Source organism: Hyla sarda, unplaced genomic scaffold, assembly GCF_029499605.1.
Source record: "Hyla sarda isolate aHylSar1 unplaced genomic scaffold, aHylSar1.hap1 scaffold_71, whole genome shotgun sequence".
NCBI classification, from domain to species: domain Eukaryota; kingdom Metazoa; phylum Chordata; class Amphibia; order Anura; family Hylidae; genus Hyla; species Hyla sarda.
In genome coordinates this window covers 329789-355893 of record NW_026610729.1, presented here as the reverse complement: position 1 = coordinate 355893, position 26105 = coordinate 329789, and the positions used below count along the sequence as shown (strand labels likewise).

General features: G+C 43.5%; 1 protein-coding gene across 4 annotated transcripts in view; it reads right to left on the bottom strand.

The window, feature by feature from the left end:
• Positions 1–26105, bottom strand: part of LOC130344234 (serine/threonine-protein kinase Nek6-like) — a 211918-nt gene that overhangs the window by 133786 nt on the left and 52027 nt on the right. For 2 of the 4 annotated variants that reach the window (XM_056554403.1, XM_056554404.1), the window contains exon 2: positions 17033–17229. The exons of 1 other annotated variant lie outside the window; for it this stretch is intronic. The gene's annotated coding sequence lies outside the window, so the exon portion shown is untranslated. Of the gene's footprint in view, positions 1–11388; positions 11501–17032; positions 17230–26105 lie in introns of all 4 variants that reach the window. One more of the 4 variants, XM_056554405.1, reaches the window with a different exon arrangement.

Here is a 26105-nt window from a genome sequence, read left to right as displayed (position 1 = left end):
GAGATTCCACTTCTTATCCCCTGTGGCCTTGACTGCGCATGTACAGTTATCACTGACAGGAGACATGAAGTGAGGAAGAGGAGGATCAGTACAGGGGAGGAGGGCATTTACTCTGAAGATACAGGCCGGACATCACAGTTTACTCAGAGATAGGAAATGCCCAGCATGCACCAGGTTACTTCATTTGCATAATAAGAAAACCAGGAATAACAGACAAAGTGATCATAGTGAACTCAAAAAGAGTCCAAAAGTGGCCTGGATACATTTCTAGAGAGTAATAACATTACAGGTTAAGGATTCTAGATTTATAGCAACAGAATGTTCATTCAAGGATTTATTCTGATATTTCTGCCATATTAGGGGTCAGGAAGGAATCCCCCCCCCCCCCCCCCCCCCCACACACACACACACACACACACTGGCCCTCATTTACTAAGAAAATCGGGTTGTAAGTCTATGTTGCTTTCTTACCCGACTGCTTTTTTCCCCTGGTATTTATTATTATGTTGCATCCTGTTTGTCGGTTTTGGTTTCCAACTCCTCTGAGTTGTCGGGAAAAAATCCACAACAATTCAACAAATTTGGGTTGGAAACCTTTATAAATACGTGGGAAAGCTCAGAAATGTCGGGTTACGCCCCTTTTTCGGGTTTGGGAGAATCCACATCGGGTCCGTGGGGAAAAATTTTTGCATCGTGTCGCAGACTGGCGCACGATGTCTGTGACATGTCGCAGACAAAGATGCGCCAAAAAAACCCGACAAAACAAGTCGGGTTTAGAATAGTAAATGAGGGCCAGTATGGTGGAATTGGCATTAGCCTCATAGGGTTTTCTTTTCCCCTTCTTCTGGATCAACACAACAGGGTAACAATAGGGATCTGGGTTAAACTAGGTGGACCATTACGTTCAACCTCGCATATGGTAAAGATCATTGTCACCAGCACTACAAGCCTATACCCCTAGGTTAGTGCAGTTGATGCTGATGACAGATTCCCTTTAATTCACCAACATTTTTTATAGGAAACTGATAATATTTTTGCTCACCTGCCTCTTGAACCAGTCTCTGAAAAGCAAATTATAGCAATACACACATGAATGCAAGAAAATCATGAGCATATTCTAGAAATCTTAAGGAATCCTGTTGTGGAAGTTTGTTAATATGCCACAAGAAAGATGAAGGTAATCTCCTACAATGTTCCTGTTTCCTTGGAAGCTATGGGAGTATTTTGACTAGATAAGCTAATTCAGGTGTGATTACAGCAAACATTCAATAACCGGGTAATCTCGCAGCTCCGAATTGTGCATGCGTCAGCTCTTTAACCACAGGGTCATTTGTCTTCCCAGGAAAGGCTTGTCTGCGTGGTATTATACTATCGGACACACACGTATCTGAATTATTGCATTGCAATTCTAAATCCCAAGCTGCCACAGGTGTCTCTGACAAATGTAAGGATGCACAAAGTAATCCATTACTCCAAAAGAGGAAACATAATTCCTGTGTCTGGTGACTCCACAAACAGCTCGCTTTGCTGTCTGGAAAACAAGAGTAAGACATTGGATACAAAAACTTGTGCTTGCAGCCTAGAGTAAATAATGTTCAGCATGCCACCCAAACCACAGTAAAGATCATTTTACTGCCATACACAGCACATACTTAGAAGGTTTCAGACCACTACCATCTATTAGATTCAAATAGGTTGTCCTGGGACAATTTTTTTTTTTAATAGCCTAGAGTGCTACAAAAAAAAAAAAAAAAATAAAAAAAAAAAAAAAAATACATTAAACATGCCCTGATCTGCCGCCATTGCTGTTCCGATTATTCTTGGTCCGAGGCACTCTCAGCTTCTCCCTGCTTTTGACAATATATCAACTCTTAAAGGGGCACTCCGTCCAAGACATCTTACCCCTATCCAAAGGATACGGGATAAGATGTCTGATCGCGGGGGCACCCGCCATTCGTGCATCAACTGCCCCCTCCTGCAGACTTGCATTGAGGGGTCGTGGCCGCAACGTCACGAGCCCCTGGTGCCGTATCCAGCATTCTAAACGAACGCCAGGCGCTGCATAGAGATCGTGGGGGTCCCAGGGTCGGGACCCACGACAGACATCTTATCCCCTATCCTTTAGATAGGGGATACAATGTCTAGGGGTTGAGCACCTCTTTAAGTAACTGTCCCCAATCACTAGTGGAGGTGGGTAACTGCTGAGGCCAGTGACTGGTTGAGCAAGCAGTAGTGATCGACCGATTATCGGTTTGGCCGATATTATCAACCGATATTCACGATTTTGGACATTATCGGTATCGGCAATTACCTTGCCGATAAGCCGATAATGCCCCCCCGCCACATGGGCCCCCCTCCCACCGCCCCAGCCAGAGACCACCGCTGCCCCATTGCCTCCCCCATCCCCGGTATTATAATTACCTGTTCCCGGGGCCCGCGCTACTTCTGGCTCCTGCGGCACGCTGTGCGCTGTGCAATGACCAGGAACAGGTCATTATAAAACCGGGCATGGGGGATGCAATAAGGCAGCGGCGGTGGTTGGACTAAGGACAGGCAGGGGAAGAGAATCGAGTGGCAGCAGCGGTCTCTGGTCCCGCAAAAGCCGCTGCAGTTCATTGATTTAAAGTGCCTGCTTTAGAAATAGCCGATAACTGATACCGATATTCCGGTATAAGTTATCGGCTATCTGCCTGAAAGGCCACAGATTATCGGTACCGGCCCTACAAAATCGATATTGGTCGATCCCTAGCAGGCAGGTGGGGACAAGGAGAAGATGCTTGCTGGTGGACAAATCAGTTAGGCTGGCATTAGAAAGTCTGTCTGCTATGATATATTCTTTTTAATTGGCTAATTTTTCTTTCTTTTTTTTTTTTTAAGCAAAAGTTTTGAGACTGTGGTCCCTTTAATTTAAACTAAAAATTATCTATTTGTCCTGCCTGGTCCGAAAGGTCTGTCTGACCACAGTGCTCTCTGCTGACACCTCTGTCCATGTCAGGAACTGTCCAGACCAAGAGCAAATCACCATATCAAACCTTTCCTGCGCTGGACAGTTCCTGACATGGACAGAGGTGTCAGCAGAGAGCACTGTGGTCAGACTGGAAAGGACAACTCCACTTCCAGCAGCTGATAAGTACTGGAAGGATGAAGATTTTTTTAATAGAAGTCATTTAAAAATCTGTTTAACTTTCTGGCACCAGTTGATTTGAAAAAAATGTTTTTCACCAGAGTACCCCTTTAACTCCCAAATCTTACATATACACTGTAGGCCAGTGGTCTCCAACCTGCAGACCTCCAGATGTTGCAAAACTACAATTCCCAGCATGCCCGGACAGCCAACGGCTGTCCGGGCATGCTGGGAGTTGTAGTTTTGCAACATCTGGAGGTCCGCAGGTTGAAGACCACTGCTGTAGACCATTAGGGTTGAACACAGTGAGATTCTCTGGGCACTGACCTCACATGTGTGCGTCTACTGGTTTCCAAAGCGCATGCGCAGGATTTCCAAACAGGGCTCGAAGCTAGGCAGAGCCCTGTACTGTAATCAATGAGGTATGGGGAAGGGAAGCACTGCCCATTTATTTATTTATCCTGGGGTTTGGTTCATATCGATTTTTTTTTTTTTGTGCCAACATTATTCATTCCGTCTGATGCAGAATTTTTTTTTTTTTATTTTTTTTTTTTTTACAGAAAATGTTAAACTAGTATCAATACTTCTAACCCTATTCTAGCCACACATTTGGCATCACATTTATACAGTAAAAGAAACATTGCAACATGGATAAAAAATAAAAATAAAAAAAAAGTCAGCCTTTCCAAATAATACAGCAAATACTGGAATAATACAATGCTTCAATATTGCCATCTCTCCAAATGCTCTGTGCAAAGGTTCTTTCTTTTATGGCTACTCCCGTGGGATGATGAAACGCGGGATTGCGCAGAGCCAGGAAACTCTCCCCTCTTCTGGGCTGACTGCCTGAATTCCTCAAAAATTCACAAGCCAGAATTACTGATCCAGCCACTATATAGAATATACATTTTTAAAGCCTGCTTGCCAAGTTAGTCAGTAGGACTGAAAACATGTAGCAGCAGCACTACATTTGCACTGTATTATATTACCGCATTCCCAGCACAATTCTGTAACCCTTATACTGCCTCTAGGCTCATTTGTCTTAAGCTTAGTATAACTGTGGGCCAAACACACCCCAGACTAACCTGCTACTTAACCTACCTGCTGTAAAATAGTCAGCCGTGTGTGTGCTTCTTGACACTCTTGCAGGCAAACGTCATAGAACTATAAGAATTCTTGTGCAAGCAAAATTAATAGTCTAACTATCAGTCAAAGCCTTTAGGCTTCGTCACAACTTAATGTACAACAGTCGGACACCCCTAGTAATATTACGAGGGACACTAACAGCTCAGTGATATGTACAGGACATCGCCAGTTGAGCACTTTTGAGCCAGTTTCGACAACCTATGAGTGTGCAGGATCTTCAGGCCCCGGTTTCTACCGCTGCGCACCATGTGATCATCAGCGCAATCGCTCCGGAGACATCGGTCTCGCCACCAATGCAAATTCCCTGTTCTGCCCAATCTTGGCTCATATTACAGCAGCCGCCTCCATTGCGCACAACAAGGAACCCACATATCGGCACGGTAAGCAGCACCAGAAACCGCGTCACCCTGGTGTCAGATTCCCTTTAAAATCAAAGTACCCGTAATTGGTATCTGAGAATACTAAAATTAAAGTATCGGTACTCGTTCTCGGTCTTAAAAAAATGGTATTGGGAGATCCCTAAGAAACAGAGGATCATGATGGGGCAAGTTTTTTTTTTAAAGAAGCCATAAGTTAAATTTAAAAGATTGCTCAGCACCAGAAAGGTTTTAAAAAATGGATCAGAATATTATAATGAAAGAATACATTTACCGTATATACTCGAGTATAAGCCAACCCGAATATAAGATTAAGTTATTGACTCGACTATAAGCCTAGGGTGGGAAATACATCATCCCCCCATGTAATCATCCAGACCCCCGTCATCATCCCCCCCCCCCTTCATCATCACCGCCTGTCAATCCCTTCATCAGTGGTCTTCAACCTGCGGACCTCCAGAAGTTGCAAAACTACAAGTCCCAGCATGCCCGGACAGCCATCGGCTGTCCAGGCATGCTGGGAGTTGTAGTTTTGAAACCTCTCGAGGTCCGCAGGTTGAAGACCACTGCAGCCTTCATCATCATCTAGCCCCCCCACTTTTGTTTTGTACTCACCTCCCCGCGGCGGGAAGGTAGGGTGAGCTGGTCCGGGCTATCTATGCTGCAGGGACGGTCGGGATGGTTAGTCGTTGCGGGCTGTCCATTTTCAACGGGGGGGGGCCTCTTCTCAGCGCTTTGGGCCCGGACTAGTGACGTAGCCTTGACGACGACGCACGAACGTTGCGCATGAACGTCCCTGTGCGTGGTCGTCAAGGCAACGTCACTACTCCGGGGCCGGGCCCGAAGCGCGGAGAAGAGGCCTCCCTGGCGAAAATGGACAGCCCGCAATGACTAACCATCCCCACCAGACGGTCCCTGCAGCATAGATGGCCCGGACCAGCTCACCCTTTCTTCCCCCCGAGGGGAGGAGAGTGCAAAACAAAAGGGGGAGGCTGGATGATGGCGAAGGCCGCAGTGGTCTTCAACCTGTGGACCTCCAGAGGTTTCAAAACTACAACACCCAGCATGCCCGGACAGCCTCATGGCATAGTGTGGAACATTTGCCCACAGATATTGCAGCTGGGCCTGAAGATCCTGCACACTCATAGGTTGTCGAAACTGGCTCATAAGTGCTCAACTGGCGATGTCCTGTACATATCACTGAGCTGTTAGTGTCCCTCGTATCATTACTAGGGGTGTCCGACTGTTGTACACGATGGCTCCCCAGATCATCACAACAGCAAATTGAGCAGTGTGTTGAGCCACAGCAAAGAGAGGATTGAAGCGCTCACCACAAAGCCTCCATACTCAGACAGTCGTCAGATTCCTAAAAGAACAAAAAGGCGATACGGTTGAATTTAGTAGCGGTCAAGGTTTCTTGTTCACAATATCACTACAACCAAAGGTGACAGTGGCTGGCTGTCAATGGCAGGTGGTGTTTCTTGTCAGGCTTTTTTTTAAGCTAATATTGATTACAATGTGATCTTCAACTTGAATCTGCTCAAAAAAAGGGACATGGTACTTTTTTTTTACAACACTTTTTTTTTTTTTTTTTTTTTGCAAACATGCTTTTTTGAAAATTTCATATTGAAATCAATGGTAGCTGGAAACCGTAAATTTTTTTGCTTGTGTAAACATCATGATGGAGCAGCTCCTTTACAACTAATCTTTTTCTTTTACTAGGTTTTCTTTATGTTCCCTTGCCATCAAGTGCTGTTAGTTGACCGCAGATTTGCTTATGAGAGCACAGAAAGCCAAGGTTTAGTGTCTCCCCTGCTCTCTACATTAGTGACCACCCTCTTGGCTATTAAGACTCACAGTAGTACAGCTCACCAAAACTTAAATCACAGATAGCTTAACAAAAAGCTCTTGAAACATATTTTTTAAATAGTATCATTTTTTTTTTTTTTTTTTTTTTAAGGTCTGAATCCATGAAACAGAAACAGTAGGGATGTCCCGATACTGATACTAGTATCGGTATCAGGGCCGATACCTGGCATCTGCATGGTATCGGGGACTCTTTTAATGTCCCCGATACCAAGGCCGATACCTGCTGCAGTACCGCCCCTCTGCTGCACCGTTCTCCCGTCCGCATCATGGCATCCCATGGAGGAGCATGTAACACACATGTAACTCCACCTCCTCCGATGTGCCCAGTGTAACGCTACAGAGGAAGCGATGTGATGTGCATGTCACATGCTCCTTCATAGGACACCATGACTCGGACAGGAGAACGGGGCAGCAGAGCGGCAACACCTGACAGAGGACAGCCGAAGGTGAGTAACTCCCAGGGGCACTACCGTGGGTGTGGTGTTGGGGGCTACTGTCTACAAGGGTGGAGGGGGCGCTGTCTACAAGGGAGGGGCTTCTGACTACAAGGGGGGGTGCTGTCTACAGGGGGGCTGCTACTAATGTCTGCAGGGGGGACTGCTGTCTATCTATACTACCTACAAGGGGGATACTACATACTATTAAAGGCAATCTAACAGCAGAGTCACCTGCACTAAGTTGAATTAATAGGTAGATAGTGCAGGTGATTCAATTTCTACTGCTGCTCACCATGTGAACATCAGTGCTATCGCTCCGGAGACATCGGTTTCGCCGCCAATGCAAACCCCCTGTTCTGCCCAAAGGAGAAGAGAGAAATCTTTACTCATACTACAGCAGCCGCCTCCATTGCACACAACAAGGAAACCATATATCAGCAGGGTACACAGCACCAAAAAACGGGTCACCCTAGTGTCAGATTACCTTTAAAATTAGTACTCGTAATTGGTATCGCCGAGTACTAGAATTAAAGTATCGTACTCTGTCTAAGAAAAATGGTATCGGGACATCCCTAAGAAACAGTGGATCATGATTGGGCAAGTTTTTATTTATTTATTTATTTTTTAAAGGAGCCATAAGTTAACCTTAAAAAATTGCTCAGCACCAGATATGTTTTCAAAATTGATCATAATGTTATACAATAATAATGATATAAATCCTATTTACCCTACCAATCATTGCTTTTCCCATTCTGATACTCCCGAGATCCTGCTGGTCCCTGAACTTCCTGATCCCTATCAATACAGATTTGTGACCACTGTGGCCAGTCACTGACTGAAATGGTAACTGGTTGCCGCAGTCACGTGTTTGTGTTGCGAGGAAATAGGAACTGGCAGGACTCAAAAAGTACCAAATGGGAACAATCCCACCAATACAATTAGGGTGAATTCACACATGGCAGATTTCTGTGACTGAATCTCTCTCTATTCCTCTGAAGCAGGAGGAGCATTGAGTACGCTTTAAGCATGTTTAAGGAGGAGCAGCAGACCAGCTGGACACACCAGATTGAATACATCCTTTCATAGGAGTTGTGTGAGAATTTGCACAACCCGCCAAGGTGAGTGGTTCCTATATCAAAATCTCACCTGTGTGGCTGTACTGCAGTGGGTGGGGCGACTGAAGCGTGGGAGGTAAAGAAGTCACCTCCTACCTTGAAACAAAGGCTCCTGGGGATTGTAGTCTGAGGGAGGCCACAGAAACAGGAAGTAGTCAGCAGCGTGATGGGGGACACAAGACACAGCCATTTACCACCAAGAACAGATCCTAGGTAAGCATTTCCATTACTGTACAACATTTAATCACAAAAGTCACCTTATCCTGGATAACCACTTTAAGCATCATTCTCCATTTCAGTATTTCTCTATTAAACATGTATAAGCTCGATCGCACGTATCATACATAGGCTCAAGAGAAGGAATGAAAAAAGCCACTTGAAAAACCAGCAAGACCTTGTCCGCTCACCACCTAACAATTAATGTGACCTGGCAGAGGCTTATTGTCCTGCATATGAATGGAATGCCCTTCCTTGTTGATTCAGACTTTGTGGTGCCTTGAGATGCCAGTAAAGTCATTGTTTGCCTGCCAGAAGAAAGTGAACTACTTGCACAATGCTTGCAATGTAAAAAGAATAGACATGTACCTGTGAAAAAACAAAGTTTACATTGAACCGCAAGTGTTAGAACAGGCAGCCAGCCCTGTGAAGTTCGCAGCTTTAGGAAGTAATGAAAGAATAGTGCATTGGAATCCCGGTGGATTTTTTGCATCAATGGAGCAAAACCGGTAGGGGCAGATTTAATGCTGTTCTAAATATAAAACCGACAGAAAAAAAAAACCCTGATATCGCCAAAATGAAAGGTCAAGTGCATGAGTCAAAGGGGATTTTATTGCCAATTTTTAGAGATGATCATATGTAGCAGCCAATAATAAACATAAATGTAAAAAACAAATCCCTGTTTGCTTGTTAATGTCATTTGCACATGAGTAAAACTGTATAAATCTACCGAGAAGAAAGGGTTTTGTGATTAAAAACTGGATACTTATTACTCAGCTTACAAAACTTCAATCCATTTACAGATGGAGACCGACCATCGGGGGCGGCGAGTTCAGCTACTTTCCTGGTCGGCATTCAAAAGCTGTAAATGCCACTTTTAGCAAAGTAATAAACTTAGAAAAAGAAAAAAAGACTTTCAATGTTTTATGTAATGAAATTTGGATATATTTAGCATCTTATTAGTCAGATATTAGTCTAAATATTCCCCAAGATGTCTCTAAGCAGGAGATGTGCAGAGCTAAAGTATTAAAAAAAAAAGCTGAGCACGTGTAGAACATAGACCAGTGTTTCCCAACCAGGGTGCCTCCAGCTGTTACAAAACTACAACTCCAGGCATGCTGGAAGTTGTAGTTTTGCAACAGCTGGAGGCACCTTGTTTGGGAAACACTGCCATACACAAATATAGCCCTGTGTCAGAGGCATGACTTGTGTGACTAAAAATGGGTGAATAGTAATAAGAAAATAAAGCAAAAACAAGAAAATTTAAACAGATCACCTTATGTATGGCAACAAGCCTTAAATTGGCTGTGTCCTGATTTTCACATAGTGCTTTTTTTCTGTGAGTTTTTACTGTGATTTGGCCAAATTTTTCACCAGTTTTTCATCTCAACACTTTTAAAAAATATCCTAACAGCAAAAAAAAAAAAAAAAAGAAAAGAAAAACCAAAAAAGAATAGTTGACTAAAGTTTAAAGTGAAAGCATTTAATAAGGCAAAATCAACACTAGGAAGAAAGGTTAAGGGTCTATTCACACGTACAGTATTCTGCGCAGATTTGATGCGCAGGATTTTCTACTGCAGATTTCAATGTAAACTGAATGACTGAACACAGCTTGAAAACCTGCGCATCAAATCTGCGCAGAATACTGTACATGTGAATAGACCCTAAAGGGGAAACTGTCATCAGTTTCACCCACACTGATCTGTTGGTATAGACTGGTAGTGCCGGTGACACTGATGATAACGATACTTACCTACCCCCCAATCCGTGGTCCCGTTCATCTGTTAAAGGAAAACTGTCACCAAGTTCACCTACACTAAACCCAATACACCGGGTTATAGGAGTCCATATATGGGTCACTTATTTTTTTAGGCTTTCTTGCCACCGAGCTGTCGTCCGCTAAAGTGCCGTCATTTTGGCATTCACTTGCACTCTGAAGGCGGGTCCCCCGCCGGCAGCCTTGCTTTGGGTCCTGGAGGAAGGGGCCTTAGCCTGCTCCCCTTGTTCACGTATTTATTTTCTGCGAGCGCAGCACTCTGTCTGCAGAGCGTATGCACTGAATTTTTTACCCAGCTCCCATGTCCTGATGATGTAAGAGCTGTGCGTCAGGAGAGCACTCTGTGCAGTGTAACTGCGCATGCGCCAGTCCCTTGCTACACCCGGAAGTAGCGAGACTTCAGAAAGAGGGACCGGCGCATGTGCACAGCTCTCATGTCATCAGGACATGGGAGCTGGGTAAAAAATTCAGACAGAGCGCTGCACTCAGGGGGAAAAGGAATATGCGAGCTAAGGCCCTTTCCTCCGGGAACCAAATCAAGGCTGCTGGTGAGGGACCCGCCTTCAGAGCGCAAGTGAAGGCCAAAGTTATGGAACTTTAGCGGACGACAACTCGGCGGCAAGAAAACCTAAAAAAGTAAGTGACCCATGTATAAACTCCTGTTTACCCACACTATAACCCAGTGTATTGGGTTTCGCATGGGTGAACTTGGTGACAGTTTTCCTTTAACCTCCCTGTTCAAGCAGAAGACTTGGTGTGCAGACGGAGCTTCAGGAACATGCTGAAGTCACCGCTGTTAATTTCCAAGCCAGCTCATAGCCGTGCCAAGTGAAGAAGCAACAGTGGTGCCATCATCGTACTCCTGAACATCCACCCGCACACAAGGAGGAGGATAAAGGGCAAACAGGAACAAGGATCTGAGGTCAGTTAGTATGGTTGGACAGGGTCCCAAAATTGGGCAAGATCAGTCAGACCCACATGATCATACAGTCAGCCCCCCCTCAACTGCCCGCAATAGAAGAAGCTGCTATCATGCTATGTAATATGGCCGGTGATCAGCCAGCGAACAAGCAAATGCTTCTTCGCCAGCTGATCGTTTTGCTTTGCCCTGTCAAAAAATCATTAGCTGTCCTGTAATAGGGGATGTGTAGAAAAGTGACCATTTTAAAATATTTTTCAGTTGCTGTTCCCAACTTTGGCCTCAAATAGAATTACAACAGATACCAAACAAAATTAAAACAATCAAACCAGATACAACAGGTACAAGAATGAAATAAAATTTTAATCCAGAGAAAGCTGGTTACCTCTTGTCTGTAAAAGTCCTTACCCTTATTATTGTAATGTGCACGAGAATGTGTTGCAGTATTTCCAACAACGATCATCAGAACTGCAAGGTGTGTTTTGCTGTCAGTAATAACATTTATTGGAACAGCTTGTATCTGCATAATAAAAATACTACTTAAGTTCTCACTTCATAGAACTAGGTATGACACAGGTAAAAGAGAATCTCATTCAGAGTAGTCTTCTTCTGATGTGCAATATACACATTTTAACAGATTGCATCAACTAATAGTGACTGAAAGTACCATAATCTGGGCTAGGAATCGACCGATATTGATTTGTTAGGGCCAATACCGATAATTTGTGATATTCTGGTATAAGTTATTCTGGTATAAGTATGGTATAAAATATTCTGGTATAAGTTATCGGCTATTTCTTCCGCCCCCCCCCCCCCCCGCGCAGAAGCCGCTGCAGATCAATGATTTAAAGCGGGCGCTTCAAATCAATGAACTGCAGCGGCTTTTGCGGGGCCAGAGACCGCCGCCTGCTTCTCTCCCCCTGCCTGTCCTGAGTCCAACCACCACTGCCGCTGCACCCCCCCCCCCCTGCCTATCCTCTTGCCAGAGACTGCCACTGCCCGCTTCTTTCCCCCTTCCGGTCCTGAGTCCAAATAGTTGTCAATAGATTAATTGGTTGGGCGATTAGTTGGTCAGCCAATTTCTAAAGTTGCCATATACTTAGCGATTATCACTATGTATATATGTAACTGTGGTCCTCGGCAGCCTGTTTAGTAAAGGGGCCCAGCACATACCATCTTTTGCTTCTGCAGCTATTGTGAGTCCCAGGTTGTAAGGCTCTGAGCTAAAGGCCATATTCGCAATAGTTGCAGAGAGAAGATGCAGAAAGTTGAAGATTATGTGTGTTGGCCCCCTCTTCACTAAATAGGCTTCTAGGGGCACGTATGATGGACAGCCAGGAAATGTGCTCCCCCTCCAATCTGGCCACATGTAAGAAACAGGGAGGGGGGTATAGCCCTTACCTCTCTGCCTCCGCCAAGCACAGCATCTAGCCGACCCCACAAACTATCTCAACACACAATGCATCCCTTACCTAAAATCACACAGAAAACCTTCAGTCTGATCCCCTCCCCTCATTAACTCCCTCCCTAAACTAACTCACAATTTATCTTCTTTTCCACTATGGTTATTTTTATCCGATTATTCAATTAATCAAAATAATAACTACCGTATTTATCGGCGTATAACACGCACTTTTAAAACTTAAATTTAAGGCAAAAAGCCTGCCTGCATGTTATACGGCGATAAATCTTCTGGTCACTGATTTAAAGCGACTGCTTGTTAAGTATTAGCAGCAAGGCCGCGGCCACTTTAAATCAGTGACCAGCGGCGTCTCCTCCCCGCTCTGGAAAACTGTCACTTGTTTTCTCCAGCACTATCTACAGGTACTGGTGGATAGTGCGGGAGACGCTGATTAAAACGAGCCCTACCTTGTCCGGATCTGCCCTACCATTTAACCTCCCTGGCGGTATGATTCTGTCTGGAAATTTGTACCAAAAGTGGTACAATTTTTTTTAACTGAATTTCACATCTCCCTCCGCCCATTTCACATCTCCCCCGTCACATTCCCCTCTCCCTTGTCACATCCCCCGTCACATTCTCCCCCTCCTTGTCACATTCTTCCCCCATTGTCACATTCTCCCCCTTCATGTTACATTCCCCTCCCCCTGTCACATTCCCCTCCCCCCCTGTCACATTCCCCTCCCCCCTGTCACATCCCCCCCTGTCACATCCCCCCCTGTCACATTTCCCCCCCAGTCACATTTCCCCCCCCAGTCACATTCCCCCCCTGTCACATTCCCCCCCTGTCACATTCCCCCCCTGTCACATTTCCCCCCTGTCACCTTCCCCCCTGTCACCTTCCCCCCCTGTCACCTTCCCCCCCTGTCACCTTCCCCCCCTTGTCACCTTCCCCCCCTTGTCACATTCCCCCACTTGTCACATTCCCCCACTTGTCACATTCCCCCACTTGTCACATTCCCCCCCCAGTCACATTCCCCCTCTGTCACATTCCCCCCCTTTGTCACATTCATCCCCCCTTGTCACCTTGTCCTGCAGCAAATACACTGGGTTTGCCGGGCAGATTTCAAACCTAGTGTATTTGCTGCAGAACAAGCCCTTTCCCCTTCAGCCAATCACAGGCTTTACACCACTGTGGCCTGTGATTGGCTGAAAAGTGAAAGGTCCTAGAAGATGAATAGTGAATAGAGGACACCCCGGACCGCACGGAGGGGAACGACATCTGCAGGGACCGGGACTAGGTGAGCAAAAGGTTTTTTTATTTTACTACTTTTTCCTTTTACACTTAGCTCAGTGTTTTTCTACCAGGGGGCCTCCAGCTGTTGTGAAACTACTACTCCCAGCATGCCCGGACAGCCTTTGGCTGTTCGGGCATGCTGAGAGTTGTAGTTTTGGAACAGCTGGAGGCCCCCTGGTAGGGAAACACTGACTTTTAGTATTTTTCTTTACCTGCTCTGGCCGGCCCCCGCAACGGGAGCCGACCAGAGCAGATAATCGCATGTTTTCCCGGGGGCCGTATCGCTATATCGCATTGCTTTTGCGATATATCGTGCAGCCCGGCCGGGAACTCTGCAATTCTACCCCGAGCGTGACTCGGGGTTACCGATTCTGGCTGGGAAAATTAACCCCGAGTCATGCTCGGGAATACCGCTCAGGAGGTTAATCAGCGTCTCCCGCACTATCCACCAGTACCTGTGGATAGTGCGGGAGAAAACAAGTGACAATTTTACTTTTCATTTTCCCTACCCCCCCCCCCCCCCCCCTTCCTCATCATTCTCCCTTTCCCTGCTTTTCATAGTTTTTTTTTTTTTTTTTCCTTACCTGGCTGCGCTTCAGCAGGTCAGGTCAGGCGGGGGGGTCTTGCGGGCTGCGGTGAGTGAAGCAGATGAGCGACGTCCTCTGCCGGCTTCTCTGAGCGGCATCAGTGACGTCACTTTTCATTTCCTGTAGTCACCACCAAAAAGTGACATCCCTGATGCCGCACAGAGAAGCCGGGAGAGGACGTCACTCATCTGCTTCACTGACTCCGCAAGACAGCCGAAGCGCAGCCAGGTAAGGAAAATAAAAAAACTTTGAAAAGCAGGGAAAAGGGGGAATGATGAGGGAGGGGAAGAATAGCATACAGTGGTCATCAACCTGCGGACCTCCAGCTGTTGCAAAACTACAACTCCCAGCATGCCCGGACAGCCAACGGCTGTCCGGGCATGCTGGGAGTTGTAGTTTTGCAACAGCTGGAGGTCCGCAGGTTGAAGACCACTGGAGGAGGAACATGATGGGGGGATGATGAGACAGGGAGAAATGATGGGGGGGGAGGGTTAATGATGGGGGGCATGATGAGACAGGTTGGGGGGGGATGATGAGACAGGGCGGGGGGATGAGGGGGGAATGATGGGGGGACATGATGAGACGGTGTGGGGGATGATGAGACGGGGGGAAGTGATCGTGGGGGAGGCACTAAATGCTTAATGTCTGTATGGCTAGAGGTGGTCTATGACAGGGGGAAATGATGAGACAAGGGGGGGGGGATGATGAGACATGGGGGGTGGCGATGAGAGGGGTAAATGTGGCACAGGGACTGATAAAAGGGAAGGAATGATGTGGCACTGGAGGGGACAGGACCAAACTGAGGTGCAGAAGAAAACGAAGTTGGGGGGATGATGTGGCATTTAGTCCAAGCCATTTATTTTACATTTTATTTTTTTTAATTTAAATTTCCCTGTTAAAATGGGGGTGCGTGTTATACGCCAGTGCGTGTTATACGCCGATAAATACGGTAATCAATTATGAAAATAATAGTTAGTCACAGCCCGACATTTACTGAAACTTTACTTATACTTTGCTACATAAAGTTAGAGGATAAAACCCAAACTCATTATGTATGGTCATCTGAGGTACCAGAGCTAATAAAGTGTAATAAAACCCTACTGGTGCACATTATAATACACCGAACCTCCAAAATGATGTGAATAAACTTCATATAAAAGAGCATAAAATATGCTTACACTGAGAAATGTTATGTAATGCAACTAAATCAGCTTCAATTTTGAGTAGTATGATTTAGGGCCATGGTCACACTGTTTTTAACATAGACTCTGCATCAGAATTAGGCTATGTTCACACAGTGAAACTCCACAATTCAGCACAAATTCATAATTGCGGAATTCCGCTGACATTGTGGTGTCATTCTGTGTTCTCTATAGACAGAATTCCACCGCAATAGACATTCTGGTGAAATTCAAGCCCCATTTACTTCAATGGGATTCCACCAAGAAATTCTGCAAAATTAAAGACTGTTTTTTAAATATTGTGGAAATTATGCTGTGTGAATGGGACAGTGGAATCCCATAAAGTCAATGGACAGTTAATTTCGGCAGAATTTCTAACAAATTCTTCTGTGGAATTCTACATGGAAATTCTGCTGTGTGAACATGGCCTTTGGCCATCCCGGGCATGTTGGAAGTTGTAGTTTTGCAACAGCTGGAGGCACCTTGTTTGGGAAACACTGATCTACACATTTCTCAACTGTTCTCTATAAGCAGCTGTAGTATCTTAGGCTGGAAAGAGGATGGAATACCCCTGTAAGACAGCATCAGATGAAGCATGTCATATGTACTGTTTACTAGAAAGAAAAGAAAAAAACACTGTACTTTGTATGACTTTGGAAGAGCAAAGTAAGACTCAATTCACTTCTATGGGTGCTGTGTACCAGCTCTTTACAACTTCAAGGTTGTATTGAGTAGCAATACAGCAAATTACGTGAGGCCTTGAAGGAGTACTACAGTGTAGGAGAACTTATCACCTATTTAAAGGAGAGGGGTAATTGTCTGATCATGCGGAGTATGACCGATGGGACCCCAGCTATCTCCTGCCCTGTGCCCAGCTCTCCTGTGCACAGAGCAATCTCTGGTCCATGCAAGGAGGCTGTCGACCCTCGCACGAAGCAGTGGCTGACAGGCCCCCTCCATGCATTCCTATGGGAGAGCCGGCGTTACAGCATTCCTGTATACCGGAAATCGCTCTGTACACAAGGAGAGCTGGGTGACTGGAAGGAGATCACAGGGTGTCTTAGCGGTAAGACCTGGTGATCAGACACTTATCCCCTATCCATTGGATAGAGGATACATATTCCTACACTGCAGTACCCCTTTAATCAAATATCAGGGCAATGGTGCTCAGACATGCATGAAGTGAAGGGTACAAATGATCAAGACCCTGGTTGGAACCAGCTGCTCCTGGGCAATTCCCGATTTCTCCCCTAAGTTAGGGAAAAAGTAATGTCCTTACACACTTCTCTGAGAGTGGCTGACACACCATGCACTATCCTGATGCATCCTTCACAAGTATTGTTGATAATCATGACAAATAATAGCAATATAAGAAAAATAAAGAATATAAACATTGACATGTCAGTGTAAACAACAGAAAGTGGTCTATTTGACTTTCCTAATGGATATGTTTATCCTTAAGAAGGTCCATACCATAATTACTTATCAGTTCTTGCCGCCAACAAGTGTAAAGAGGTAGAAGCTCACACAAACATGCACCGTGTTCTGCACATTATTTTGTGATGTAGTAAAGGAAAACACCACTTACCCACTTATCCCTTGAGCAGCACGGTAAGGTCGGCACATGTGTTTATCCCAATGGCCACATTGCCTTCCTCTTGATGCTTTTAATTGAAGGTTCTTCAGATGATGTTGTAGGCCAGGCTGAACCTCTTCAAAGTCAAGGAGCACAATCCTCTAGGCACACACCAGATTGTATTTGGTTTTCCCAATTCTGAATAGCACCTAAAAAAGGTTAAAAATTTGAAAGTTAAAAAAAAAAAAAAAAAAAAAATCTTTCTTCCACTAAATCACACAATTTATATCTAGTAAAAGATGCCCTCTGCTAGGTCTGGGCAACCCATGGAAGAGCATATGCTTGCTGATATGTTTTCTTTTGAGTCTTAGCTTGGGTAGTAACCCGAGCTGGACAGCTCCGGTGGGGAAGGGGATATGACGTCTGTGTTCTTGAAATGTGACTCTGTCTCTTCTGCTAATGCAGACGGTTAACCCATCAATCAGACAACATTATGGCAGAATTCCAGGAGACCTCATAAAAAGAACACTTTCGGTGTGAAACTGATTTCATGGAAGTCCTTGCAGCATGATACAATGACAACTCATTTTTAGTACGTCATGAATGTTTGCTGGCGAGAACAGGAAATTCATTTTAGCACCAACTAAAATGGCTTTATTGTGCGAATGCCATGAATGCTCTCCGAAAAGGCGCTGGTTATATCATTACAGGACAGTGCCCCTTCTTATACCAGTCACTTCACTGGGAATATGCAGAATGATATCATGCCTTCTTGAGGACAGAATAGTCAATGTAGAAATGAAACGTCTATAACTAATGCAAAGAAGAAAGTTCACATTTTCTCTCATTTCAAACACTTTTAAAGACAGAACTAGTTTCACCATCGAATTTACACCATACATAAATTAATGCGATGTGTAAACATTATAACCTACTATTTATTTCACTGTTTTACATGTTCAGCATATCTTAACACAACTGGGTATAACACTGTCAAACATGTTTAATGTCTCCAGTCTTTCCTCTAAATTGAAGCATTTCTTTACTACAGAAACGTTAAGAAAAGTTTTAAAGAGAGAGGAGCCGATACTGAAACGAGAGGAAGGAAAAGTGAGATGAGGCATGGAAAACTGAATCCCGCGCTGCACATGTGATTGTTTAAAAGTAAAAGAAAATGTAAAGAAGCATAAATAAGCACCGATAAATATTATCTCTGTTCTTTATTCTGTTTTAGCTGAAATCTTTACGGACCCTATTATAAGTCAGTAGGTTCCAGCAGGCTGTTGGTGTCCACTATGCAGCATTTGTGGCATTCCAGAAAAACTTAAAAGGGGTACTCCCACCCTAGACATCTTATCCCCTATCCAAAGGATAGGGGATAAGATGTCTGACCGTGGGGGTCCCGCTGCTGGGGACCGACGCAATGTTGCATGCGGCACCCACCTGTTTCTTGTCCGGAAGCGCTGGAGGGTCTCGGTCGCGACCACTGGAACGGAAGTCCATGATGTCAGGACTCTGCCCCCGTGTGACGTCACGCCCCACGGAGCGGAGTCCTGACATCACGGACTTCCGTTCCAGTGGTCGCAACAGAGACCCTCCAGCGCTAGATGTCTAGGGTGGGAGTACCCCTTTAATTGAAGCAGGTGTAAAATCAGCCAAAGTTAGGCATTTCTTCACCAATAATGTATGAATTACTGTTTTTATTCAGCTTTTGTATTCTTCCCTAGGGCATGGTATATATACCGGGAAGAGCTGTTGACATGTAAGCGCATCATATCCATAAGGCTCCATTCACTCAACTGAGGCCAAGATTGGGCCCTTTGGGTCTAAACCAGCTGATATACATCAGCGTATCTAGGTGTATTTGCAACATGGCTTAATAGACTGCCCTTTTTTCTTTACAATAAGAGGATATAGTCCTATACAGTGAGAAAAGGCTAAAGCTTTCCATAGGAGGTGTATGTGTTTTTCACAGCATACAAAAACTGCAATTCTTTACCTAAAACCCAAGCGCCTCGAAAGATTTCTGCCCCGAAATCCTCATTTAAATGCGTGAGTGAACATAACCTACATGAATGTTTAAAGGGGTTATCCAGGAAAAAAACCTTTTATTTATATATCAACTGGCTCCAGAAAGTTAAACAGATTTGTAAATTACTTCTATTAAAAAATCTTAATCCTTTCAGTACTTATGAGCTGCTGAAGTTGAGTTGTTCTTTTCTATCTAAGTGCTCTCTGATGACACGTGTCTGGGGAACCACCCAGTTTAGAAGCAAATCACCATAGCAAAGCTCTTCTACTCTGTGCAGTTCCCGAGACAAGCAGAGATGTCAGCAGAGAGCACTGTTTGCAGACAGAAAACAACGACTCAACTTCAGCAGCTGATAATTATTGAAAGGATTAAGATTTTTTAATAGAAGTAATTTACAAATCTGTTTAACTTTCTGGAGCCAGTTGATATAAGAAAAAAAGCTTTTTCCTGGAATACCCCTTTAAGGAATGCACCACTATTTTAGCCCTTCACAAGTACAGTTTTAAAACTAAAACCTTTGAAATAATTATAATGCTTCTTTTAAGCCACAGTGTAAAATGTAGTATGTAATACAGTGAGAATACAGCTCCGGGCTACAGAAACCTGTCCAGACCTCCCTGCTTTATTATTCTATTCTGTTATACATAACACACTACTCTAGCAATTACACAAGAAGAATAGTAGAGATAATCTGACATGGTCTTTACGATTCATGAACTATCTGGGACAAAGTTTATCAGGTTACTCAGTAGCCTCAACTTCCTTTCTATAAAACAGACTTTCTGTGCCACGGGTAAAGAATCGTTCATGTACAGTATGTTTTGCAGGGTGTGGCTTATCTAGACAGTGGTCTTGTAATTGTATATGTACCCAGCGATATCTGAGAAAGGAGATCCCTGTCCTTTATTACTAAAGGAGGCGCTTTTCCTCCATTCCTTATATTTGGTGTTTTATTTTTATATGTATGAACACAATTCAGTTTTCTAACTAAAACTTACACACAAGTTGCAGTATGAGAGAGGACACCTTAAAGAGGGATGCAAGTCTGTATACAAATGCTAGCACATAAGTCTGTTCACATCTTTTTTTGAGCCTACATCAAAGGTATTTATTGCGAGAATCACCTGATGTATACCTACTATGTACCTCCTACATACAAACATAGTCATTGTGTGGGATACACTACAACTATCACAAAAAAGTATACTACTTGGCATATACATTTCTATTGTGTACCGTGTATGAAGAAACAAAGTCTACTACACTATTCAATACTTCAATAGAACATATTAGAGATGAGCGAACTTAAAGTAAATTCGATTCGTCACAAACTTCTCGGCTCGGCAGTTGATGACTTATCCTGCATAAATTAGTTCAGCTTTCAGGTGCTCCCGTGGGCTGGAAAAGGTGGATACAGTTCTAGGGGACTCTTTCCTAGGACTGTATCCACCTTTTCCAGCCCACCGGAGCACCTGAAAGCTGAACTAATTTATGCAGGATAAGTCATCAACTGCCGAGCCGAGAAGTTCGTGACGAATTGAATTTACTGTAAGTTCGCTCATCTCTAGAACATATATAAACCCAAGAGAGGTAAAAAGGATAACTCCAATGGATAAATCTAGTAGCACTGTGGATATGTTTGACTGTGGATATGTGAAAATACAAGCATTAAAGGAAATCTGTCACCAGTGTCACCTGCACTAACATGTTGGTACCGACAGCCAGTGCAGGTGACACTGATGACAACTGTACTCACCTTGTCCCGGTCCGTGGCGGGGATCTCCTGTAATCTTCTCCGGTATCTTCGCTCCGAGCACCGGCTTGGGGCACGGGCGGAGCTTAATGACATAACCGCTGCTGCTCGGGACCCTGCAGAAAGCAGCAGCGGTTTGGGGCCTGGGGCGGAGCTTAATGACGTCACCGCTGCTGCTCTCTGCAGGGTCCCGGGTCCTGGAAACAGCAGCGGTTACATCATTAAGCTCTGCCCGAGCCCCAAGCCGATGCCCGGAGCGAAGATACCGGAGAAGATTACAGGAGATCCCTTCCACGGACCGGACAAGGTAAGTACCATTGTCATCAGTGTCACCTGCACTACCTGTCGGTACCGACAGGTTAGTCCAGGTGACACTGGTGACAGATTTCCTTTAACAACCTCCTGACAACATCACAGATCTTCCCTATAGTGAACAAAAATTGTCTGTATTCAGTTGAGTTCGCAGATATTTGTGTTTCAATCACATTGACTTGGATGGAAATAGTTTTTTGTAGAAAAATAATTAAATTCACAGAAATAAAAACGCATTTCTGTTTTTACCAAAAAGTTTAGGATCTGTTTAAAGGTAATGTGTTAAACATTTTCTTTTTTCTTCAAACTGTTTCTATTCTTTGTATTTTTTTAACCTTTCAGTACATTCTTATGGGGGCAGACATCTTTCCTTGCTGTTTTAGGCTTCATTCACACCTTGTTTTCAGCCTCCGGTTACCGGATCCGGCTGGGGAGGGGAAAACCGGGCGCTCCCGTATCCCAGCCGGACCGGTGGTGAAATCCATTTACTTTAATGAGCCGACTGGAGTCAAACGGTTACTCCGGTCGGCTCATTTTTGACCCGTATCCGGTTTTGTGACCAGACCTAAAACCCTAGTATACCCGGATCCTCTATTCAGGCGATAAAGATTATCAACAAATTATGAACATGAAAGCAGAAAACATCCCTTACTTCAGAAATCTATTGATCTTATGTAGAAATTGCTTCTGACTTCTTAACAAGCCGAGGAATGTAACTCATGATCACGACACTCCGTATCATGTCTCAAATGGTTTTGAGAAATAAAAAATAAAAAATTATAAAAAAAATTAAAAAAAAGGGTTTCAAAAGGTCCATTATTGTTCCAAGTATGAAAACACTTCAGAAACACGGGTTATAACTTGCAACAGTTATTAAATTAGGAAAGCACATGACTTCTCATACTCAGCATCTGGATAAGTGACAGCACGGGGGCCCAGACATTGATTCTTTACTTACAGACCACCAGTGAATGCAATAACTAGGGAGGGGAGAGGAGGATTTGTATTACTAAGATTCAAAGCCAAGCTAAAAGGAGTATTCCAGGAAAAAACTGGCTCCAGAAAGTTAGACATATTTGTAAATTACATGTATTAAAAAAATATTAATCCTTCCAGTAGTTATCAGCTTCTGAAGTTGAGTTGCTCTTTTCTGTCTGACAACAGTGCTCTCTGCTGACACCTCTGTCTGTCTCAGGAACTGTTCAGAGTGGGAGCAAATCCCCATAGCAAACCTCTAATGCTTTGGACAGTTCCTGAGACAAGCAGAGGTGTCAGCAAAGAGCACTGTTGTCAGAAAGAAAAGAGCAACTCAACTTCAGCAGCTGATAACTACTGGAAGGATTAAGATTTTTAATAGAAGTAATTTACAAAGCTGTTTAGCTTTCTGGAGCCAGTTGAAATATATAAAAAAAAAAAAAAAAAAAAAAAAAAAAATTTCCTGGAATACACCTTTAAGAAATGTTCCAAATAGATAACCCCTGGTTATAAAAAGTAGTGCAGTGTGCCCCCAGCTTTTGCAAAACTACAACTTCCAGCATGCCCGGACAGCCGAAGGCTGTCCGGGCATGCTGGAAGTTGTAGTTTTCCAACAGCTGGAGCCACACTGCTTGGAAAACACTGATATAAATGATTAAAGGGGTTATCCAGGAAAAAACTTTTATATATATATATATATATATATATATATATATATATATATACTGGCACCAGAAAGTTAAACAGATTTTTAAATTACTTCTATTAAAAAATCTTAATCCTTTCAGTACTTATGAGCTTATGAAGTTAAGGTTGTTCTTTTCTGTCTAAGTGCTCTCTGATGACACGTGTCTCGGGAACCGCCCAGTTTAGAAGCAAATCCCCATAGCAAACCTCTTCTAAACTCATCAGAGAGCACTTAGAAAAAAAACAACCTTATCTTCAGAAGCTCATAAGTACTGAAAGGATTAAGATTTTTTAATAGAAGTAATTTACAAATCTGTTTAACTTTCTGGAGCCAGTTGAGATATATATATATATATATATATATATATATATGTATATATATATGTATATATATATATTAAAAAGTTTTTTTTCCTGGATAACCCCTTTAAGAACTGCACTTTGGTGGACTCATCTAAATATGTAGCAGGCAATACTAAAGGCACCACACCACCCACAGGCCATAACAGTTGATAGCCAAGGTGTCCAGTTTTTTTTTACCTGGGGGTGGTCCGCAAATTGCCCCCAGTTGCTAGCTTTGGAGAAAGGACTGCCGAAATTGGACAACAGGACATGTGGTATCTGCAAAATAAAAACCTACGCCATCATCGTCATGCAGAGTCACTGCTCCATAGACATGGCAGTCACCACCACTCAGTTTTTAGGGAATCCCTGCGTGTCTGCTCATAGGAGAATATGCAGCGTATTTCTAGCAGCAGAGCAGATTTAACATGTTGTGTATACGCAATGTGTGACCGTACTCTTAAAGGGAAGTGAGCAGTGGTGGCTGTCTCCTTGACAGTGAGCAGAATGCACCTCCATAGACTGTTAAGGGGGCACAAAACACAATCTCCCGGAGGCTCCGGGGTTAATACTATAGACACAAACTGAGGGAAAAACCCTCAGAAACTAACATCACACCAAAACAACACAAAGTAGAAATTCTCTACATGGATGATAGTGCAGATGTTTTATTTGTACAGAGATCACAGGTCCTCTTTAACCCCTTAACGACCAAGGACGTAAATTTACATCCTGGTGCTGTGGTACTAAGCGCACCAGGACGTATATTTACGTCCTGTACACGACCGCGAGCATTGGAGCAATGCTCGGATCATGCGCGGCTGCTCCCAGCTGCTGATCGCAGCCAGGGTCCCGCCGGTAATGGCCGACATAGGTGATCGTGCGGATGTCTACCATTAACCCCTCAGATGCTGTGATCAATACAGATCACGGCATCTGCAGCAGTGTGGTCGGAAATATGAATGATCGGATCGCCCGCAGAGCTGTTGCAGTGATCCGATCATCCAGAACGGTGCACGGAGGTCACCTCACCTGCCTCTGCCGCCTTCCATGGGTCTTCTGCTCTTTTTTTTTTATTTTTTTATTTTTTAAATCAACTGGTGCCAGAAAGTTGCCAAAAACTGGTGCCAAAAACAGATTTGTAAATTACTTCTATTAAAAAATCTTAATCCTTCCAGTACTTATTAGCTGCTGAATACTACAGAGGAAATTATTTTCTTTTTTGGAACACAGTGCTCTCTGCTGACACCTCTTTCCATTTTAGGAACTGTCCAGAGCAGCATATGTTTGCTATGGAGATTTTCTCCTATTCTGGACAGTAAGATGGACAGAGATGTCAGCAGAGAGCACAGTGCTCGTGATGTCAGCAGAGAGCTCAGTGTTCCAAAAAAAAAAAAAAAAAAAAGAATTTCTTCTGTAGTATTCATCAGTTAATATGTACTGGAAGGATTAAGATTTTTAATATCAGTAATTTACAAATCTGTTTAACTTTCTGGCTCCAGTTGACTTAAAATAAAAAAAGTTTTCCACCGGAATACCCCTTTAAATTGTAAAATAAAAAAAAATTTTTTCAGAAATCCCTTCCCCCAATAAAATTCCTTTTTTTTTTTCATTTCATTTAAACCCAATAAAGTGTAAAAAAAAAAATGATAAAATGAATACACATATTTGGTATAGCCATGTGCGTAAATGTCCAAACTATTAAAATATAAAAAGTTATTGATCCCGTACGGCGAAGGGCGTGAATGTAAAAAAAAAGGGCTAAATTGCTGCTTTTTTGTCACATATATAAAAAAATGAGCCCTCATACCGCCGCTTATACGGAAAAATGAAGAAGTTATAGGTCGTCAAAATAGAGGGATTTTAAACATACCAATTTAGTTAAAAAGTTCGCAATTTTTTTTACCGCAGCAATAATAGAAAAGTATGTAATCATGGTATCATTTTAATTGTATTGACCCACAGAATAAAGAACACATATCAGTTTTACAGTAAATTGGCGTAAATTGCGTGAAAACTAAACCTTCCGTAATTTAAATTTCCCCACACAAATAGTATTTTTTTGGTTGCACCATGCATTTTATGGTAAAAATTAGTGATGTCATTACGCAGGACAACTGGTCGCGCAAAAAACAAGCCCTCATACTGGTCTGTGAATGAAAATACAAAAAAGAGTTACGATTTTTAGAAAAAACAAAAATGCAAAAATAAAATTGGCCTGGTCCTTAAAGGGGTTATCCACCGTAAGGTGATTTTAGTACGTACCTGTAAGGCAGTAATGGACATGCTTAGGAAGGATCTGCGCTTGTCTTGGGGCTAAATGGCCATGTCATGAGATTACCATAATACTGTGGTTAGCTTTTTGTGAACTTTTATTTCCTGTTTAACTTTTCTTTTTTTGACTACAAATCCCATAGTTCTATTTACTATTTACCTCCCTCCCACACATCAGCCACCCCACCCATTGAAACATAAATGAGCTGCATCCATCAAAAGACCTGTGGTTTTCAATCAGGGTGCCAACAGCTGTTGCATTAGTTGCAGCTTGATCCCTCTCCCACCAAGCGATCCCTCCACCCATTGAAGCAGACAGGCTCCCTGTCATCAGCTGACTAGTGAGTCAGGTCTTGGCCGCATTGCAACCTGGGAAAAATCTGAGACAACAGTCATTTTGTATGCTGATAAAAATAAATATTGGGGTGAAAATCACTGAAGAATTGTGAGAAATCCGTCACACACAGGTAAAGACACTATATTATGTACTACACTAACTTTACAGCCCCTGAAGCATAGTCAAATAAAAAAAAATCCTGGAATACCCATTTAAGGTCGAAATGGGCTTGGTCCTTAAGGGATTAAAGGAGTACTCGGGTGGAAATTATTTTTTAAATCAATTGGTGCTAGAAAGTTATACAGATTTGTAAATTACTTCAAATAAAAAAAATATATATGAATTGCTTCCAGCACTGATCAGCTGCTGTATG